Consider the following 18,348-nt stretch of genomic DNA (forward strand, 5'->3'; position numbering starts at 1 on the left):
GGTCGGCATGCACCTCGCAGAAGCCGGGTGCGCCGTGTCCCCCAAGCCTTTACGTGCTCTCGGTTCAGGGGCCAAGCGTGTGATTTGGTTGGTGTCCAACACCAAAGGTGTCCTGAACACCTCTCTTCCCATTGGGCTGGGGAACAAAATTGCCAGGAGTGACAACAGCTGTGGCCTTTTTGCACCAGGGTCTGGCCGGGAGAGGATGTCAGGACCTGCTCACTCCTCCGTCTGGGCCTCCGCCACCTGCCCCCGGCTCTCGCCCGGCTTCCTGCCTCCTGATGGCTGGGGAGATGCCATGATCCTTGGTGCCCGGTCAGGCCTGGGAGGGAGGGGACGGGGGCCTCTCAGAGAAATGGGGGAGGACCCGGGGAGGGGCAGGGCCCCCGGGAGGCACAGAGAGGACCCTTTCCTGCGTGCAGTCTTGGAAGGCAAACGGGAACCTCCCAGTTTGGTCTTGAGCTCACTTGTTTATTTGAAAAAAGGAAAAAGAGAAAAAAAAAAGAAAAAAGCCTGTGGTCTGACTCCCACAGAGCCCGGCACATGATGTAAACGCTAAAGCATTTTGGGCTGGTTCTTTCCCGTCCCCGGAGAGGGTCTTTTCGTCAAGCACGAGGGCTGGCTTCGTTCTGAGCCATGCAAATACCTCCCTCCGGTGCTGGAACTCAAGCCCCGAATGCGCAGTTTATAGGGCACAGGATCTGTGCGCGGTGGACGGCTGGTGTCTCTTTAAATGCTGCTTTCATCCCTCCCTCGCTCTCGTGGTAATCAGCAGATGGTGCGACCTCCCCCCACCCCGCCCCACCCCCCCCTTGACAGACCCTTCTAATGGCTAATATCCTGCAGTGACCAGAGCCATTAGCAGATTAGGCCATTAGTGCCCTGTCCAGCAGACGCGGCGTGCCCGCGGGATTGCCTCTTTTCCGTTCAGCGGTCGTGTTTACGGATGCAGCAGGCGGAGGGTTACTGCCGTCCTCTCGAAGGACACCTCCCAGACGGCCTTCGTCAACGCGACAGCAGAGGTCGGCTTGGGGACCGCAGCGAGCTCTGGAAGTATGCAGACCTCCGGCCCTGGCCCCCGCCGCCAGAGACTCCATTTCCCGAGCACCCCGGACGGGCTGGCTCCGCTGTGTTCACACAGCTCTGTTTGTGCGGTAAATGACAAACCCGCAGCCCAGCCCCGAGCCGCCGCCAGGCTCCGGAATGCTCTGAGACACTGCCACCCAGTGGCCGTCCTGGGCATAACAGCGCACGGCTCCGGAGCGGGGAAGCTGCAGACGGATGGGGGAGGGGGGAGGAGAAGGCGGGGAGCTGCGGAAAGCTCGCTTCGGGGCACAGGGACGAGAGGGAAGCTCATCTGGCCTGGCTAGCCGGGCCAGGTGACAGAGACGTGGAGAAAGGCAGCTGGAGAATCAAGAGATTAAAGGCGGTGACGAGAGGGTGTGTCTGAGCCATGTTTTGCTAAGCGGAAGAAACGCATACTTCCTCTGAGCGCGAGCTGGAGGAGGACGGCAAGGTGAGCCGAGGGGACGCTGTTTGGAGTCGGACTCCTTTGAGACGACTCGGCCGGGTTCTGGAGCGTCCTTGGGCTCCGCCAATTTAAGGGACGTCGCTGGACCTCGGTTTCTCCACCTGGAGCGGTGACCTAGACCTCTACAGTCCCTTTCGGCCCTCACGTCGTGACTTGCTCCTCAAAGCCACGTGCGAACAAGCGAGGCACAAAACGCGGCGATGTAAGCCGCGGGCGACCCGCTCGCAGACGCCGGCGGGGCTAGCGTGGAGGAGGCGCCGTCTCCTCCTGCCGGTGGCTCGGTGCTGGAGCAGGGCTCCGAAGCCACCCCCAGGGTGTGAGGGGTTCTGGGGGAACAGCCGCTGTCTCACCTTCCAGCCTCGGTGGAGACCGAGGTCTGGGAACGTCCAGCACTTGGTGGGGAGCGGGGTAGGGGCGGCGGGGAGGGCAGGAGGGGGGCTCGAGGCCGTCGGCAGCAGGGAAGAAAGCCTGTGTCCCCTCTCTGTGAAAACGGACCCTGGACCGCAAGCTAGGAACTTCGTCGTTCACTAGTCACCCTTTTCAGTAACACTTCAATTTTTAAAAGAAAACCTGTATTCGAAGGCAACTTTTCCCAAAGAAGCGAGATTCTGCTGATCAAAATGTATGAATCCAGGTGTGGGGGTGGGGGACACAGGTGTCCCGGCTCCCCAATCTGGGATACTCCCCATCCCGCCTCCGTTGTCGGTTCCCCTTGGGGTGAAGAAGCGCAGGTGACCGCGATTCTAAAGGCCGTTCGGTCACGCCCCTGGCCAAGGCGTGAAAGGGGGGTGGGCAGGGTCCGTCCGATGCCCCCACTGGCACTGGCCGGCCGCGGGGCGTGGTGGCCTCTGCCGATGGCGGGGGCTCCCGTGGCAAAGGCGAGCGGCAGAGCTGGGGGTTCGAACTCCGTCCGGCTGGGAGTTTGAAGGGGACAGGCCGCCCACTGCCGCTCTGAGCCGGGGGCCACCGAGCTCGCCGTGACCGCGCGTGGCCCTCGCAGCCGCTCCGCGGAGATCGGCACGATGGCAGCCAGCTGGCTTTGAGGCGGCGCGTGCACGGGGCTGAGGGGCCGGGGCTGCTGGGCGCAGGTGAGGGCGTCTTCCCGTCACGGGCCCGTGGCGAGCCCTAGAATCCAGGCCGCTGGGCTCCGCCACCGCCCCGGGCCTGCTGCGGAGTGTGCGCCAGGCGGAAGTCAGCACGTGACTCGGGGCAGCGACGCTGGCGACTCTGAGAAACGAGTTTGCGCCTCGGTGCCTGGCGAGTATTCCGGTGTCTCCCCCAGGTGAGCGAGTGCGTAACCCGACTCGGCTGCGTTTTCCTGGAAACGCAAACTGGGCGAGTGCGCCCCGGGCCGCCCAGGCCCTCCCGCGCGACGGAGACTCGTCTGAGCTCTGGCGCCGTGTGGCCAGGTCTGGCGCAGCTCCCGGTCCCTGCCCGGCGGGGAGGTGCCCGTGTGAAAGGCGGCCCCGACCGGTGTCATCCGAGGTCATTCACTCACGTGCCCGAAGAGGCGCGGAAGGGAGCATCTCCGGCGAGGCCCGCGGGAGGGGCGGGGGAGGCCGGGGCCAGTGGGCGCCCGAGGGTCAGGCCGACCCTGCTCTGCACCTCGCTGCCAGCCGGGCCGGAGAGCCCAGGTTGCCACACCAACTGGTATTTCAGAAGAAGCCAGAAACCAGAATTTTCACAAAACACAATATGTGCCAAGTCAAATTCATCCCCCAGCCAAAAGCAACCTGAGGCGTGGAGTGTAGGGCTGGCTTCTTGTTGGGCCCCTCCGAACTTATCCCCAGACCACCGGGCCTCCGGGCCATTTCAAAAGGGCGAGGGGACAGAGAGACAGACAGAGACAGAGACAGAGAGACAGAGAGACGGGAGGGGGGGGAGAGAGAGAGAGAGAGAGAGAGAGCGAGCGAGCATGAACTCCCCCAGCAAGGGGTTGCAAAGTCTACCACATTTGGAAACACTTTTTAGATTTCGAGTTCAGACCTTCCACACGGCAGCGTAACTACTCAATCAACAGGAATTTAGCACGCTTGCTTGTCGCAGCTGGGACAATCACCGCTCACGCAAGAATTTTAAGCTCACTTGGCATTTGGCAGGAAGAGACACCATCGCAGGCTCTGGGCTTCATCCTCTCGAAGGCGGCTCGTGCTATGGACGATGAGAAGTGGCGGCCGCGGGGGACCTCGCACAGGCCCCCGGTGGCTTGGTGCCTCTGTGTTCTCCTGCGTGAAGTGGCTTCTCTCTACCTCGTGTGTCCTCGAGGCGCCGGTTCTGGCTGCCGTGGGAAGGTGTGTCCCGTCCGTCGCCCGGGCAGACAAGTGACCATGCCACACTTACTCCCTGTGGGACCCGGGGCAAGTCCCCAGGTTGTCCTCTCCTCTAAGACGGGGATCAGAGCAGTGCTGTTTGTGCCGAGAACAGAACAAAACGCTCCAGGCTGAGCGGTCAGCTCAGGTCCTGCCACGCGGCCAGTTTGGCAGCCCCGACTCAGGGGACGGGCGGGGCTCGGGCCCGATGACGGGACAGGGGAGTCTAGGGTGGTCCAGGCTCCTGGGTGACTGGCCAGCTAGTGGAATCGTTCCTCAAGGCAGGCGACCCCCGAGAAAGAACAGGCTGGGAGACAGCTCACTTGCTTAATTCGTGACGTGCTGAATTCAAGCCAGAACCCAGAGACGCCCAGGCGGAAGCTGCTACACAGCTTCGGACTCTCGGCTGGAGATGGTCTCTCAGCCGGGAAGTGACGGTGGCAAATGTGCATGAGCGAGGTTGCCCAGAGAGAGCGTAGTAGCATCGGGGGACAAGGGACTGCAGAGGACGGAGACTCCAAAGCGAGCCCGGGAAGAGAGCCGGTGTGCACCCAGGGAGGTGGAGGGAAGCCCGGGAGGGGGTCCTGGGCACCAGCGGGGAACGGAGGCCGTGGGTCCACCTCGGAGGGGGTGACAGTCAGGAGGGAGCCAGAGCTAAGGCTTGCAACGACCGAAGGACTTTCTCGAGGTGGCGCATCCAGGGGCGGGCGGAAGACCCCGAATCGAGGCCTTCCACGTGGGATTGTGGAGGAGGGGCTGCAGGGGTGAGCGGGGTTGTGGAGAAGGCTGCGTGAGGTCGTGGGGGAGGCCCCCCGGGGACCGCACAGGGCACAGTGGCCTGCACCAGCGTGAGCTGGGCGTTCGGGGCCTGCAGGGGAAGCAAAGGCTCCAGGCTGCGTATCTCAGGAGGCAGCGGCCTGTCTGGGCCTGTTCGGTGCTGACGGGGTGCGGGGGAGCCCCGGTCCTGGGAGGAGAGCAGGGGCCTTGGCATCACCTTGAAGGTGAGGGGGACCAGAGACTGGCTGGCCGGCGGCGGGCTGGGAGCTGCCGAGAGACCGTGACACATGGGTGGGACACCCCGCCTGTGCGGGGAGACTTCAGAGGGAGCATCGCCGCTTTGCAGGCGGCAGTCGGTGAACGTTGCTGAGAGGGCGAGAAGCCCACCAGCCAGCTCCGGAGTCTGCGGACGGGTCACCGAGGGCCAGCGAGAGTGTCCCCACAGCCGCAAGCCTGCCCTGTCCTTCCTCTGGGCGGCGGGAATGAGCTCGGCCTCTCTGGGGGAGCAGCGGCCATGGGCGCCATGTGGGGACCTGCCCGTGTGGCCACACGGCCCGAGTCCTTCCCAGCTCGGGGCGGCCCCAGCTGGGGACACACCACAACCAGCCTCCCTGCCCCTCGCTGTGGCTCTCGGAGTGCGGACCCTGCAAGGCCTGAGCCACCTACAGCCGCGAAGGCAGCGGGTGCTGACTGAGGGCAGGGGACAGCCCCGTGCCTCTGCGCCCCCGGCCACCCCGGCTGCGGCGCCGTCAGCGCGCCCCCGGCAGCACAGACACGCTGCTCCGCAGGCAGCCGCGAGGCTCAGCGGGGGGCCTACGCCGGCCCGCCCAATTAGCGCGCCCGTGAGAAATCAGAGCCCACAGCTGCGGGGGGGACGCCGCACCCCGGCTCAGGCCCCCACTTCTCCTGTGCTGTCCTGCCTCAGCAGTGTGCAGTCACGGGGGGGCAGCGGGGTGGACGAGGGGCGCGCACAGACACACACGCATGCACACGCACACAATGCATGCACATGCACACACGCACATGTGCACATGCACGCAAGACACATGCACACACGTGCACACACATGTACATACGTATGCACACACAATGCATGTGCACGCACACACGTGCACGTGCTCACATGTGCACACATGCATGCATATGTATACACACAGAGACAGGCACAGGCAGGCACATGCACACACATGCACACATGCATGCAAGACACATGCACACGTGCGCACACATACACACAAACACGCGTGCATGCACATGCGTGCACACACATGCGTGCACAAATGCTCTCACACATGCACGTGCACACACACCACACACACACATACACACATCCCTTTCCCTTGGTTCTCCCCTTCCAGGGAAAAGGGGGCGGTTTCTGTGCACTTGGGGCTCTGGAATTCCGGTTACGCTGGTTTTGAAGGGTCGAGGAGGTGGAGCTGGAGGTTCCCGAGGCTCCGCCGACCCGGTGTGAGGTGGAGCACGGTCCGCGGTGGCTGGCGGGCTCGGCTGCGCCCCGGAGCTGGCGACAGCCCAGCCTGACATGTCTGCCGGGGGAGGGGTCACTCACACAGGCCCCTGACAGCAGGGAGGGCACAGGACGCTTGGGGGGGCGTCGGCGGCTGGCACCCACCAAGTCGGGAGCTGGCATGGCCCTGAGGTCGTGCACGGTGCCGGGGAGCCAGAGGCCCCGCCACACAGTGGGGCCCGTGCACAAGAAGCGCCCGGACATGTGGCCGTGGTCACGCCCATGCACGCCCCGCCTGGGTCCCCGGGGCAGGCCCATGCCACAGCCCTGGGCCGGGGTTTCCCAGCGTGGCCACCTGCACAATGACTGCAGAGGCGCTGGGCGGGTCGAACCCGGCAGGAGCAGCTCCTCACTCTGGGCTTCTCCCTGTGCCTCCGGGCCACGTCCCCGCCCGAGGCCATTTTGCATGGAGCCTGCCATCCCGAGTCTGGGCAAGGTTTCGCAGCCAGTGGGCGGCCAGGAGGACTTGGCCCTCAGCCCCAGCACCCTTCCCAGCTCTGCGCTTCTGAGAATGGCCTCCCCAGCCCGGGGCCAACCCCATCTGCACGCAGACTCCCCTCAAGCCTTCACACTGGCCCCCGCCTCCCCAGCAGCGGTGGGCAAGCCCCCTCCAGACAAAGCCCTGCCTGGCCTTTTCCCTGGGGAGCAAGTGCCCCTTGGTTGGGGGCCTGGTGGAGGGGAAGGCCTCCTCTGCAACTCTGCCTGCGCCCTGCCTGCCCCCCCGCCTGCGCCCCGCCGCCCACACCCTGGGGCTTTGGTCCAGGCTGTTTCTCCAGGGCTGCGGCCCTCGCCCCTCTCTGTGCCTGACTCCGCTTCCATTTCAAAGGGTTCTGCAGAGCGTCTGAGTCACCGCTGGCACCTTCAGGAGTCTCCATGGCGACGGGGTTGAGTGGGCCGAGGGAAGAAGCCAGGATGCATCCCACCTCCCAGACAAATTCCTCCTTTCTGATTGCTTTTTTTTTTTCTTCTTCTTCTTCTTTTTCAACAGAGACGGGCACCGAGGCTTAGGTTTTTTGTTTTCTAAGCAAATCGCCAAATGGGAACCCTCTAAGCTCCGTCCTCGTTTATCACAAAAACACTGTGTACAGATACAAAGTGTCGTCTCTACCTGCCTCTGCTGTGACTATAGAAAACAAAACAAAAAGTGTGCACTTGTGGGTTGTTTCGCTGGGTCTTTTTTTTTTTTTTTTTTTCAAGGGTTTTGGGGAAAGATGTGATTCTCTTGTTCGTATCATTGAAAAGGCTCCAGGCAAACTGTCGTCTGCACCACCCTCCCCCAGGGTGCAAGGCGGGCGCCTGAGAAGATGCCCCTTACGCTCGGCAGGGCCGCGAGTGCCCTGTGGCCCTCAGGGAGGCGTGGCGGTCCCCAGCACCAGAGAGGATGAGCCCTGCTGCTGCTGATCCGGTCAACAAGAATCTGAGCGGGGACCTGGGGGACGTTTTTAAATGGGACTCGCAGTTCAAACCCGTCAGGAATGAGGTGAGAATTGATTGACGTGCACGTATGTTTGTGTCATCTTTTTGGGGGACAGACCCTGCGTCACACTGACGCGCCCCTCACGAGGTCCTGCGCGAGTCCTCATGTCGCTTGAATGTTTAAGGCGTCTCGCGCATGCACCGAAATCGCTCTGTTTTCCTGCCCGTCGTTTCCGGCGTCGTGGAGAAATTCGTTATAAAGTAACTTCTCTCGCACGCTTCCCTGCCTTGGGTGCTGGCGATGGCATCTGGACCGGTTTCCAGGGGCTACTGGGAGAAATTAGTCCAAAGAAACAGAAACACATTCTCTCCCTGTCCTGCAGGCCAGATGCCCAAAGCTGAGTCCCGGGCTGGGGCCGCCCCGCTCAGCTCTCCGCCTCCTCCTCCTCCAACCTGCGGGTCTCTCTTCTGAGTGTCTCTTATAAAGACACTTGTCACCGAACTTAGGGACTTTCATTATACCTGCGAAGACCTTTGCAGGTTCGTTTCCTCAATCGGGTCACGTTCACAGGTTCCTGCGATCGGGATGTGGACGTGCCGTTTCGGGAGCCGCCACTCGGCCCGCCGCGGTATCCCTCATTCGTACCCCCAGTGTCTAAACGTGCCGGGCACGCAGCCGCAGTTCAGTGGGTGACGCGTGTTTGGTGTGGTGGCTCGGAGGTCGGCCTTGCACCCGGGTGCTCCACCTGCAAAATTCGGAGTGAAATGTTCGGGATGCAGTAAATGTCGCCTCCTTCCCGGACTCTGAAGATAGCTGCCAGGCTGCTTAGAGCGAAGCCTTCCTTGCTTTCCCTCAGGCGTTTCTATTAGGGTATTTCACGCCACCGTTTCGGCTTAGCGTGTTCTAAGCATGCAGGCAGGCCTTACTTACCGAGGAAGACGGCAGAGGTGTTCGAAGGTCTCTCCTTCTCCCCTGGATTGGGGTCTTCTCAGGCCCTCGGCACCCGAAAATGAGTTGGACGTTATTTCTGAGATCATCGCTTGTGCGCGCACATTACGATATTGATAAAAGCCGTGCGTTTATGCGAGCGTGGCTGTAGATTGACATAGCGTTCGCCTTGTTTCCGTCACGTGGCGTATCACGGACCCCGGATGTGACGTCTAAATGTTCGTGTAGATGACATAAGGGGTGGGCTCGTGCTTTCTTTCAAACACGGCGGGGCGCGATGCCGCCGGCCGCCGGGGATGCGTGGCTCCCGCGGGCTCCCCCGCACCTGCTCCTCGGCAAGGGTGACGGTGAAGCCTCTGCAGCCTCACCGCCCGGGTCGGTTGCGTCCGACACAGTGGCAAGTGGCCCCCCCCATCGAGCAGCCCGGCTCCCACAGCTGGGACTTTTAGGACAACCTCTCCGTGCGTTCGCGGCTCCTGCGGCACCCGCCTCGCGGTGTCGCGCGAGCAGCCGCGTTTTACGCGCGAGATGTTCGGAGCCCGGAACGCAGAAGCAGGGAAGGTCCGCGTTCCTCGTTCCCGATTCACGGGGCGGCCTGGCTCGAGCTGCTTTTTTTTGCATCGTTTTCGTTCCACGATTCCTTGGAATATCAGGCCGCGCGTGGGCGTGTGGGAGATGTGTTATTCCGATGATCGTTTATCCACTTTCCAACGAACGAGCCACAGGCGACTCCAAAGAGAGCCAGGGAAAAAGCGGGTTCCCTCTGCCCCACACTCGAAGCCGACCACGTGCCTCGGGGACCGGCAGGAACATGCAGACGGGGCGCCCGGAAAAATCGAGGCACGGCGCCCCACGCAGGCAGGTGTACGGGGCACGTGCGTGGCGAGTCTCGCGTTTCAGATGCATGAACAGCGGGCCTTTTGGCCCCACAGAGTAATCGGGCCCAGCACGGCACGGCGTCCAGCATCTAACTAAGACTCCACTGGAAGAGCCTGCCCATCCCTCCCATGGGAGCCCCACAGACAGAGCTCAGGTCCAAGTCCAGGTGGGTCAGAACCGCCTCCCCTTTGTGCTGGTCCGCAGACATTCGCCGTTGTCTTTCTCTCCTGGAAGGACTTTTCCTCCTGTTTGCAAGAAGGCTGGCTGCACGAACCGGTCACCTGGTCGACCACCGAGCTCGTGCGCCTCATGGCGTCAAAGTGCTTTGTGTGGTTTCTGTTTAAGCTCCCCGGCCGCTCTGTCTGGTTTTAATGAACGTCTTCGAATTCAGTTGTTCTTCCACTCGAGGGTTCGTGGATAAAAATGAGCATCATCAGCTTGCGTCCGTGTGTGGCTGAAACTCGCGCTGAGGTTTTTGGCTGCGGAGAGACGGGAGATGATTTTTTCTTTGTTTTTTTCTTTTGTTTTTGAATCAAAGGGCTGGTTTTTCGTGCATAGCTTTGTGCTCGATACTGGCCGAGATGACTATGCAGGAAATCAGGCCCAGACCAGACATGGCAGGGGGAGACAACAGGCCGAGGCTTTCGCAGCCGGCGGTGGTGGGCGTGCGGGCTCAGCGTCCGACCCCCCGTCCTCACCGCGCGTAGCACCTTTCCCACCTGAGCGCCGGGCCCCACCTGTCGGCTCTTTCAACTGGCCAAACGCAGGGTGGCCAGATAATCTGCTGTCCCCGTGAGGGCCCTTTTGGCAGTGGACGGGGGTGCTCCCTGGGTGGGCTGCCGGGACAGTGGGTGCAGAATCAGGACATCCCAGCAAACAGGCAGGGAGGGTCCCCCCAGACGGACGAAGCTCCCTGTCCCCTGGGCCGTCACCGAGGACCGCCGAAGGCCCCGTGTGTGCTGGGAATGGCACTCAACCTCGCCTGCCAATCATGCCCATAAACGGGGCACCTGTTCTTCCTGGAGTCGAACATTTCTTCGTCCCTGGTCCATCCGACCACAGGACCACAGGACCCTCTCCCACGAAGTCCTTTTTCGGGCTCGATGCCCCCGCCCGTCTTTCCCATCCAAGGAGGTCCTAGCGCTCGTCCGGCCGTCCGAGACCTACCCCGACGATGCCACTTCCCCAGAGGAGGACTGGGTGGCGAACCTTTCCGTCACCGCAGCCCCCCAGGGCTGCACCTGTGTCCTCCCCCAGCACCGGCCACTGTCACTATGCTTTTATGTGTAGTACCGCGCTCGCTGCCGAACAGAGAGAAGGGACCCCCGAAGTCCTCACTGGACACGAGCCCCTCACCTTAGCTACCTCTCAGGCCTTATTTTAATTTGGTCTTCCGGGCATATCGTTTTCTGGAGTGCGAAAGGGAGGGTCGAAAGCGTCCCCATATTTGGCGTTTGCAAGGAGCAGGCCCCCGCTACTGCCGGACTCAAATGCCGGCGTCTCTCCGCACAGGGGCCGTGCGAGCTTGTGCGAGTCGCCGAGCCTCTCTGCGCCTAGAAAAGGCGGCTGATCACAGTCCGCGCTTCCGAGGCGTGTTAGGGAGTCTCGGTCCTCACGGAACAGAGCGCGGTGATATGAGCGGTGATCTTAGCCTTCGTTGCCGTTCGGACCGCCATCGTCCCCGAGCCCTTAGTCGCGTCTTCGAATTGGACTGCAACGAAAAGAAAACCGAGAGCCGGCAGGACGTGTCGTGCGGCGGGGCCTAACGTCCACCTACACGTCACACACCAGCGCCACCTGCTGGACAACCGTGGCCTCGGTGACCCAGTGGACGCTGGACAGGGCGGAACGAGGCGGGTGTGGGCCGGTCCCCGCGACGCCGTGAGAGGTCCTCTTAGCGCCCAGCACTGGTGGGGCCACACCCCACCCCCCAGCTCCGATCTTGGGGCTGTCCGCCCATCTGCACCCCCTTCTGTGGACCAGGGCCAGAGTCACCGTTTGGGGCTGAGGCGAAGCCCGAGCGTGACAATGTGTGTCAAGCGTTTGGCGTGGTGTCTAGTGGATGCACGTGCTCGGGGAAGGCCTGCCTCTGTCCTCGGCATCCACCAGGAACATGGGGACCGTTGTCGAGGGAGGCGTTCAGTGACCCCGGGGCTGGAGGCGTCCTAATTCCTTCAGCCACAGGGCGGCCCACGCCAACGGCCGGAAGAACGGTCAGGCTCAGATAGATACAAGAAAGACCACGACGACGGAAGCGGTGGCCAGTGAAGGCCACAGGCTGGGTCCGGACGAGAAGCCCTTCCTGATCGCCAAGGGGAGGACGTGACCCCCGGGGCCACTGCCGGGCGAGGGGAGGCCAGAGCGGCCGCGCTCCTCGGGGAGCCCTTGCCGCCGGGGCTTCCCGCCAGCGTGGCCTCACGTCCCGCACGCCTGGGGCGTAGAGGTAGCGAAGACGGGGGTGGGGGGCCTGCAGAACCGGGGCTCGCACACGGCACGGGGCGCAGCACCGCAGCTACTGCGGCCAGCTGGCCCACCGACCCCCAGGGCAGGGCCCCCGCAGACGCCCGTGCCCTCCGGCGCCGCCCTGAGCGATGTTTCCTCACGTTAACTCTGTTCCTTCCTCCTCTCTGCTCGCGGGCAGCTCGCTGGCGTGGGCGGCGTCCTCCGCCAGCAAGCCGGCCCCCAGGAGCCCGAGTGGCACAGCTGTCCTCAGCTGACCTTCACTTAGACGGCATCCTCACCGTCTCCATGTGGTCCCTCGGACCCTGGACAGCTCAGCGGAAAACCGCGACGTGGCCTCCAGCCGCTGCTCCCCGCCCTCCCTCCTGCGGCTCGGGGACCCGCGCTCGGTCCTGCAAGGCCCTCGTTTCTGGCTCTCTCTTTCCTAGCAGGGAGGTGACGCACGCTAGAAGCCGCGTGTGACGCCGAGGTTTACCGGGCATGCCACGAGCCCTGTGGGACATACTTTCAAATCATAACGCCTGTGCTCGGAACCCAAGTTTAAACGTGGTGACGCAGAGAAGCCCCAAGTCCGCCCCCACCCTCCTCGGGGCTGTCCCCTTTCCCTCCCTGAGGAGGCGATGAGGACGGCTTCGGAAGTGAGCACGGTGCTGAGTCTCAGGGACACCCAGGCAGTGTCCCACGGAGCAGGGCGACTCCAGCACCCAGGGCACCACGACCGTGGAGTAGGCTCGCGATACGCTCGTCATAGGCAGGGGCCGTCCACATCACACCGCGTTTGCTCCAGTAAAAGTGGGTTTCGGGGGCAGCCTCGCGAGGGGCTGCGGTGGCTCAGGAGGTGATCCAGAGAACTTTCTCTCATGTTCTCCAGATCTTCCAGACCAGGCTCTACTCTGTCCAGCCGTCCCACCCCCATGTCTGTGTGGTGGCTCCGGCCGCGAGGTTGTCACCACCCCCAGGCCAATGGCTCGGGGGAGGCCAGGGAGCCGAAGGGGCTCCAGGGTGCAATCGCTTGTCTGGGGACAAAGCTCACAGCCTCCAAACACTCCTGCCCCAGCCACGGCCAGCCATGGCCCTGCCCTCTGCAGAGCGGGAGCCTTGGCTGGACAGACACGTGTTCAAGCTACAGTGCGGGAAACCGGATGGGGCGGGAGCTGGGGCAGGGGGAGGAAAGAGAGGGCTGGGCGTTCGGACAAGGCCACGGTGGCGGCGTGTGCAGCGAGACACACAGGGTGGGCTGGAAACGCACGGGGTGCTGTGGGCTGTGTCTGGGGGGCCCCTCCGGTTTGGGGGAACCGGCGGAAAGGACTGGAGTCACTCTGATGAGATCCCTTTGGTTGGCAGGACCGTGTTTGTCGGCCGCTCCGGGGCGGGGTGCGGGGTCCAGGCTGTAGAGAGATCACAGGGGGGGAGCGGGTGATGGAACCTCGTCTCTACGGGCGGAGGGAAGGGTCTCTACTCAGGCACAGAGGACAACGACAGCCCCGCGCGAGAGAAGCCAAAGGCTGAGAGGGACGCGGGGGTCCAGGGCGTAGGGAAGGGGCGAGCGTGCAAGGTGGCCGTGGGCGGCTGTGGCGTCGGCTCACACACCAACGCGTTTGCTGGGAACTCTGCGTCCTGCTGGCCTGGCCGTCCTGCTGGCCTGGCCGTCCCTCGGGAGGGGACCTTCGCTGGGCCCCGGGGCTGTCTCTGCTGCTGGCAGCCGGTAGTGCGAGGCGACCCGCAGAGAACACCGAAGCGTAGGGTCCTCGTTAGCACCCGCTTCCGCCGCCGGCACCTTCCTCTTGGCAAGAGCCACGGCTTCGTGACTGAGCACCCGGGGCCCACGGAGAGGAATCGCCCTCCTAGGCTTCCCAGGCGATGGCTGAGAGAACCCGGCGTGAAGAAGTTCAGATTTTCATTTCTTCCCACAGATGAGCTTGAAATTCTTGCTTCGGGCCATATGGCGAAGATATTCCAGAAGGAAATGATGCACTGATCTCTGCTTCTACTCACCTGCTTTTCTCTGTGTTGAGGGGACCCTTTGAAGGGGCATTCCCGTCACCTCGTATTCTGATGTGAATAATTGTCTAATTGCCTTTCGGTCTGCGCTCTAAGGGGCCGGGTCTCCAAACTGCATCATTCTCTTAAGCAAACAATAGCAGAGCCACCCAGAGCAGGTTGCAAAGGAAGAAAAGAATTCCTCTCATATGTTAAGCGTTTTATTCTTTCCAAAGAACTTGGCGCTGCGGTATTTTGTCAAATCGGATAATGCGTACGAAGCACTGTGTAAATCGTGCAACAGGAAAGTACGATTTTATAACGGTTATCCATCTGATTTTCCGTGTAAAGAAACGGAGGCTCGTGGGGGGCGGGGGGAGATGCAGGCCCCAAATCACAGCAGTTCGACTCAGCCCAGATGGTAGTCTGTCCCCTCTGCTCCGTCCTTCTGCTCCAGATGCCCCCCCACAACCCCAGAGGCCGAGGACCACCTTGGACCCAGAGGCTCAGGAGGCTGGCGCAAGGCCCGGAGGCGTGTTTCCTGACCTGGGCCGCCTGGCACGGACTGACCTGCCATCTCCCCGCCCCGCTCAGGCGGAGCCTGGCTTGTTGATCCGGCTCAGCTGCTGCCAATTACTCCCCAGCAAGGCCCTGCCCCTCAGGCTGGGGCAGAGGGGTTGTTTCATTCCTTAGATTTTTAAAAATGTAGGTTGCTTTTACTTAAAAAAGAAAAAAAGTCTCTGAAATGAGCTCGCAACCCATTTCCATATTTTAAAAAAGCTGTTAGCGGCTTCTTATGCTAGAACGTTGTCTTCAAATGTGCAAGAGATGGCACGGGGTGATACTACTGGTACTAAAGGACCCGCCATGCCCCCCACCCCGTCTGCCAGGTTGAGTCCACCCCGGGAGGACGTCGCCCAACGCCAGCTAACGCCGTAAGGGGGCGGTGCAGGGGAGCCGGGGGGAAGGGTCTCGGTGCAGCGGTGAGGCCTTGAACAGAGGGTTTCAAGTGCATCAAAGGACACCCCAGAGCCAGAGGACGCCCCAGAGCGAGAGGAAGCATTTGCAAATCAAATCATCTGATAAGGGCTTAATATCCAGAACAGACAAAGAACTCTTGCAACACAGAAACGAAAAGAAAGAAAAACAAACAACCCGAATAGAAAATGGGCGGAGGACCCAGACAGACGCGGCTCCGAGGGAGACTCGTCGGCAGCCGACGTGCACACGAAAGGCGCCCGGCTCGGCGCCCCTCGCCGTTAGGGATGCGCGCGTGGAAGCCGCGACGGGGCCGCACTTCGTACGCATCGGGGCGGCTTCTGTGAGGCTCGGGAAACAAAAACCAAAACGAACAAACAAAAAAAAATCCCTCGACGAACCGGAAAACACCAAGCGTAGGGGAGGATGTGGCAACACCGTTGGCGAGAACGTGAAATGGTGCCACCGGCACAGAACACTGCGCGGGGGACCCCCAAAATTAAACGGAGACGTACCCCCTGATCCAGCCGTCCCTCTTCAGGGCACATACGCGAAATAATCGAAAGCAAATACTCGCACGCCCGTGTTCACAGCAGCAATGTTCACCATAGCCAAAAGGTAAAAACACCCCAAATGTCACCGACGAGACATGAATGAACGAATGGGTACGGACACACGGCGGAATGTTCTTCGGCCTTAAAAAGGAAGGAAATTCTGACACCTGCTTCGATGTGGACCGACCTTGGAGAACGTGTGCTCATTGGACTACGCCGGGGGCAAAAAGTTAAACACTGCTCAAGGGAGGGACCTAGGGGAGTCACATTCCTGGGGACAGAGGAAAGGTGGCTGCCAGGGGCCCTGGGGAGGTGGGAATGGGCCTCGTTTTGTGGGGACAGACATTTGGGAAGATGGAAAAGTTCCGAGGGCGGACGGTGCCGATGTTTGCACGACGACGCGAATGTGCTTGAAGCTGCTGATCTGTGCGCTTAAAAACGGTGGACCGGTAAATTGTATGTCGTGGGTGTATCAACACGCTTACAAAGCTCCAACGGGCTAGGACGCTTTCGCTCAGGACCATTTCTAATGGTTAAAAGGGAAATTTTATGTTATGTATACTTTACCGCAACTTAAGAAAACTTGAGGGGGGTGGCTAGGAGGGAAATGGGGGGTCTGCTGGGAGAAGAGAGGGAGGGAGACGAGGAGGAGAGCCCCTGGGGGGGACTCAAGCCCCCTCCTTGCCTCTGCTGTGTGTGAGGCGCCCGCCCCACTAGGTGCTTGGTCTGGGGGGCACGGAGGAGGAGGCCCCTTCCCTGTGGTCATCCACCTGGCGGCTCATCTCCCTGGCCTCTTTACGGTGGCAGACGGGACAGACGGTGCCTGTTGGGGACAGTCAGGGCTACTGCCCTGATGTGCTTTGTCCCCGAGGGAGTGAAGACTCCCTGTGGCCGCCATCATGGAAAAGGAGCGGTCCAAATAAAATGCGATCCAAAAGTTCAAGACGCGAGGGAGGTAAAGTGAAGCACTTTGGTTGGGGTTGGGGTGGTGACCCCAGAGGCCTGCGTCCCGTTCTCTCTCCTGGGGGCCTGTGAAGAGGCCTCGGGGACGTATGGGGCTCTGTGGCACACAGCGTGAAAACCACTAGCTGACCTTTGCCCTGAGCTCCCGCATGGGGGACACAGGAGCCTCGCCAGCTGGCGCCGTAACCCCAGCACCCTGACCTCTCCCACGGTGACAGCTTGCTTTTCTTCCACTTAGAAATGTGGGGGCCCTTTTGGACCTTTCTTGAAATCTCCAGTGCCAGTCCTGAGCGGAAGCATCTCGGTCTGTTTGCAGAGAACCGGCCGATTAATTAAGACGCCGCTGCTGGCTCTGTTCATTAGGGCCCCCTACTTTCTCAAGTTCTCTCTGATGACTTCTGGAGGCAGGTCCCACATCCCAAAGCTCACATTGCAAACATGTAGGAAGTGTAATGATGGCTATGAGACTCACCTGTGGGAAAGGTCCTTTACGACCCTCTCTGGAGACCTCACCTGGCTGTGGATATGGCCCGTGAGGGGAAGAGCCCAGCTGCCTCACGCCCACATAGTGGGGCGCGGCTGGGTACAAAGGACTGTGGGAAACTCCTCTGTGTGAAAGGCCTTTGCCTGGCCTGTGAGGCGCCTTCAGCGACGATTTACATCCCTTCTAGACGTTTAAGGGTTTGGATGCTTTTCCTTGGGGTGTCTCATTAGGTAAGGCTGGCCTGGGGAGGCCCCATCTTCTCCAGATAAATTATTCAGATGTGAAAGGCACTTCCTCTCTTTAAAGAAATGAGAAATCATCATACCTGACTAACTAGTAATTTGAATAAGAGACTTAAACAAACAAACAAAAAAACTCTTTAAAAAGTTCTCGAAAGTTATCTTTTATCGGATGGGCAGATCTTATTTTTTTTCCTAATAATTTTATGAATGTCAAAATTTACTTCATACAGCCATGGTTTGAAGTTAAATAGTGGGTTATGTCAACATTTCTGTTAATTATCTTACTTTTCAGAGCACTATTTATATATCTGTAATCTTTATATAGTGTCTTCATAGAGTGTCTATTCATGCCTCTAAATTTTCCAAATGCTGAGATTTTTTTTTTTTTTTTAAGTACACCTGGGACCATAAAATCGATTTCGGGCAGGATTATTGGTTGACTCTTGCATCAGATTCAGCTAATCAGACAGTTCGTTGATTATATATTCATCATTTCTTCCCCTCCATCCTCATGCTCTGTCCAGTGGCCAACCACTTTCTACAGGGGGTTCCACAAGGTTCCAGGGAAGCTGACTTCACCCCCATCTTTGGGTCTCAGCTAAGCCAGTCAGCGCCGTCCTCTGCTCTGGACACAGATGTCGGCTGCAGAGTGGACGTGTGACTTAAGGAGACGCAGTCAGAACGAACCTTCACGCTTTCCTTGGAGAGGCTGGGCAAGGATGCTCTCTGCCCTCTTCTGCATTCGAATGAGGAAGGACCAGCCCTGGGAGCCACAGGGAGCCTTAAGGGGAGTAGGCCTTCGAATTTCTTGGGGATACTGTCGAGCTGATGGATCCAACTTTATTTGAAGCCAATGTTACCTCTAGCATCTTCAGTTACTTGAGCTAATAAATTTCCTCAATGGCGGTAGCCATTTTTAATAACGCTTTGTCACTTTTAGTCTAACCGATGGGATTTATCGCTTATAGATTGGTATACAACTTAAATGTGATTTGTGAGCACGGCAAGTGTGGACGTGTTTTAAAATTGTGTCTTTACAAACCTCTGCCTCTTTTGCAGTATTTCTCAACTGAATATGATATTTGTTGAACGAATAAATAAACCGAAGGACAGAGGTGGGATGGTAAAAAGAATAATAAGCTTTGTTTTAATTAGTCATTCTTTAGTCCAACAGACATTTACCGAAAGCCTGCTGTGTGCCAGGCGAGAGACGAGGTGTTTAAGTATTCTCGATGCCGGCACCTCTGGTACGAGAAAGAAAAAGGACGTCTTCGATATCTTTAATATCTTACGCTCTTTTA

At 60.1% G+C, this 18,348-nt stretch overlaps 1 long non-coding RNA gene across 1 annotated transcript; it reads left to right on the top strand.

The window, feature by feature from the left end:
- Positions 1 to 595: 595 nt before the first annotated feature.
- LOC118609338 lies at positions 596 to 17,970 on the top strand. Its single transcript, XR_004953293.1, has 3 exons — positions 596 to 778; positions 932 to 1,516; positions 17,572 to 17,970. It is a non-coding gene; the product is annotated as an uncharacterized LOC118609338 (long non-coding RNA).
- Positions 17,971 to 18,348: the final 378 nt, after the last annotated feature.

Source organism: Rousettus aegyptiacus, unplaced genomic scaffold (genome assembly GCF_014176215.1).
Source record: "Rousettus aegyptiacus isolate mRouAeg1 unplaced genomic scaffold, mRouAeg1.p scaffold_m13_p_11, whole genome shotgun sequence".
Lineage (NCBI taxonomy): Eukaryota > Metazoa > Chordata > Mammalia > Chiroptera > Pteropodidae > Rousettus > Rousettus aegyptiacus.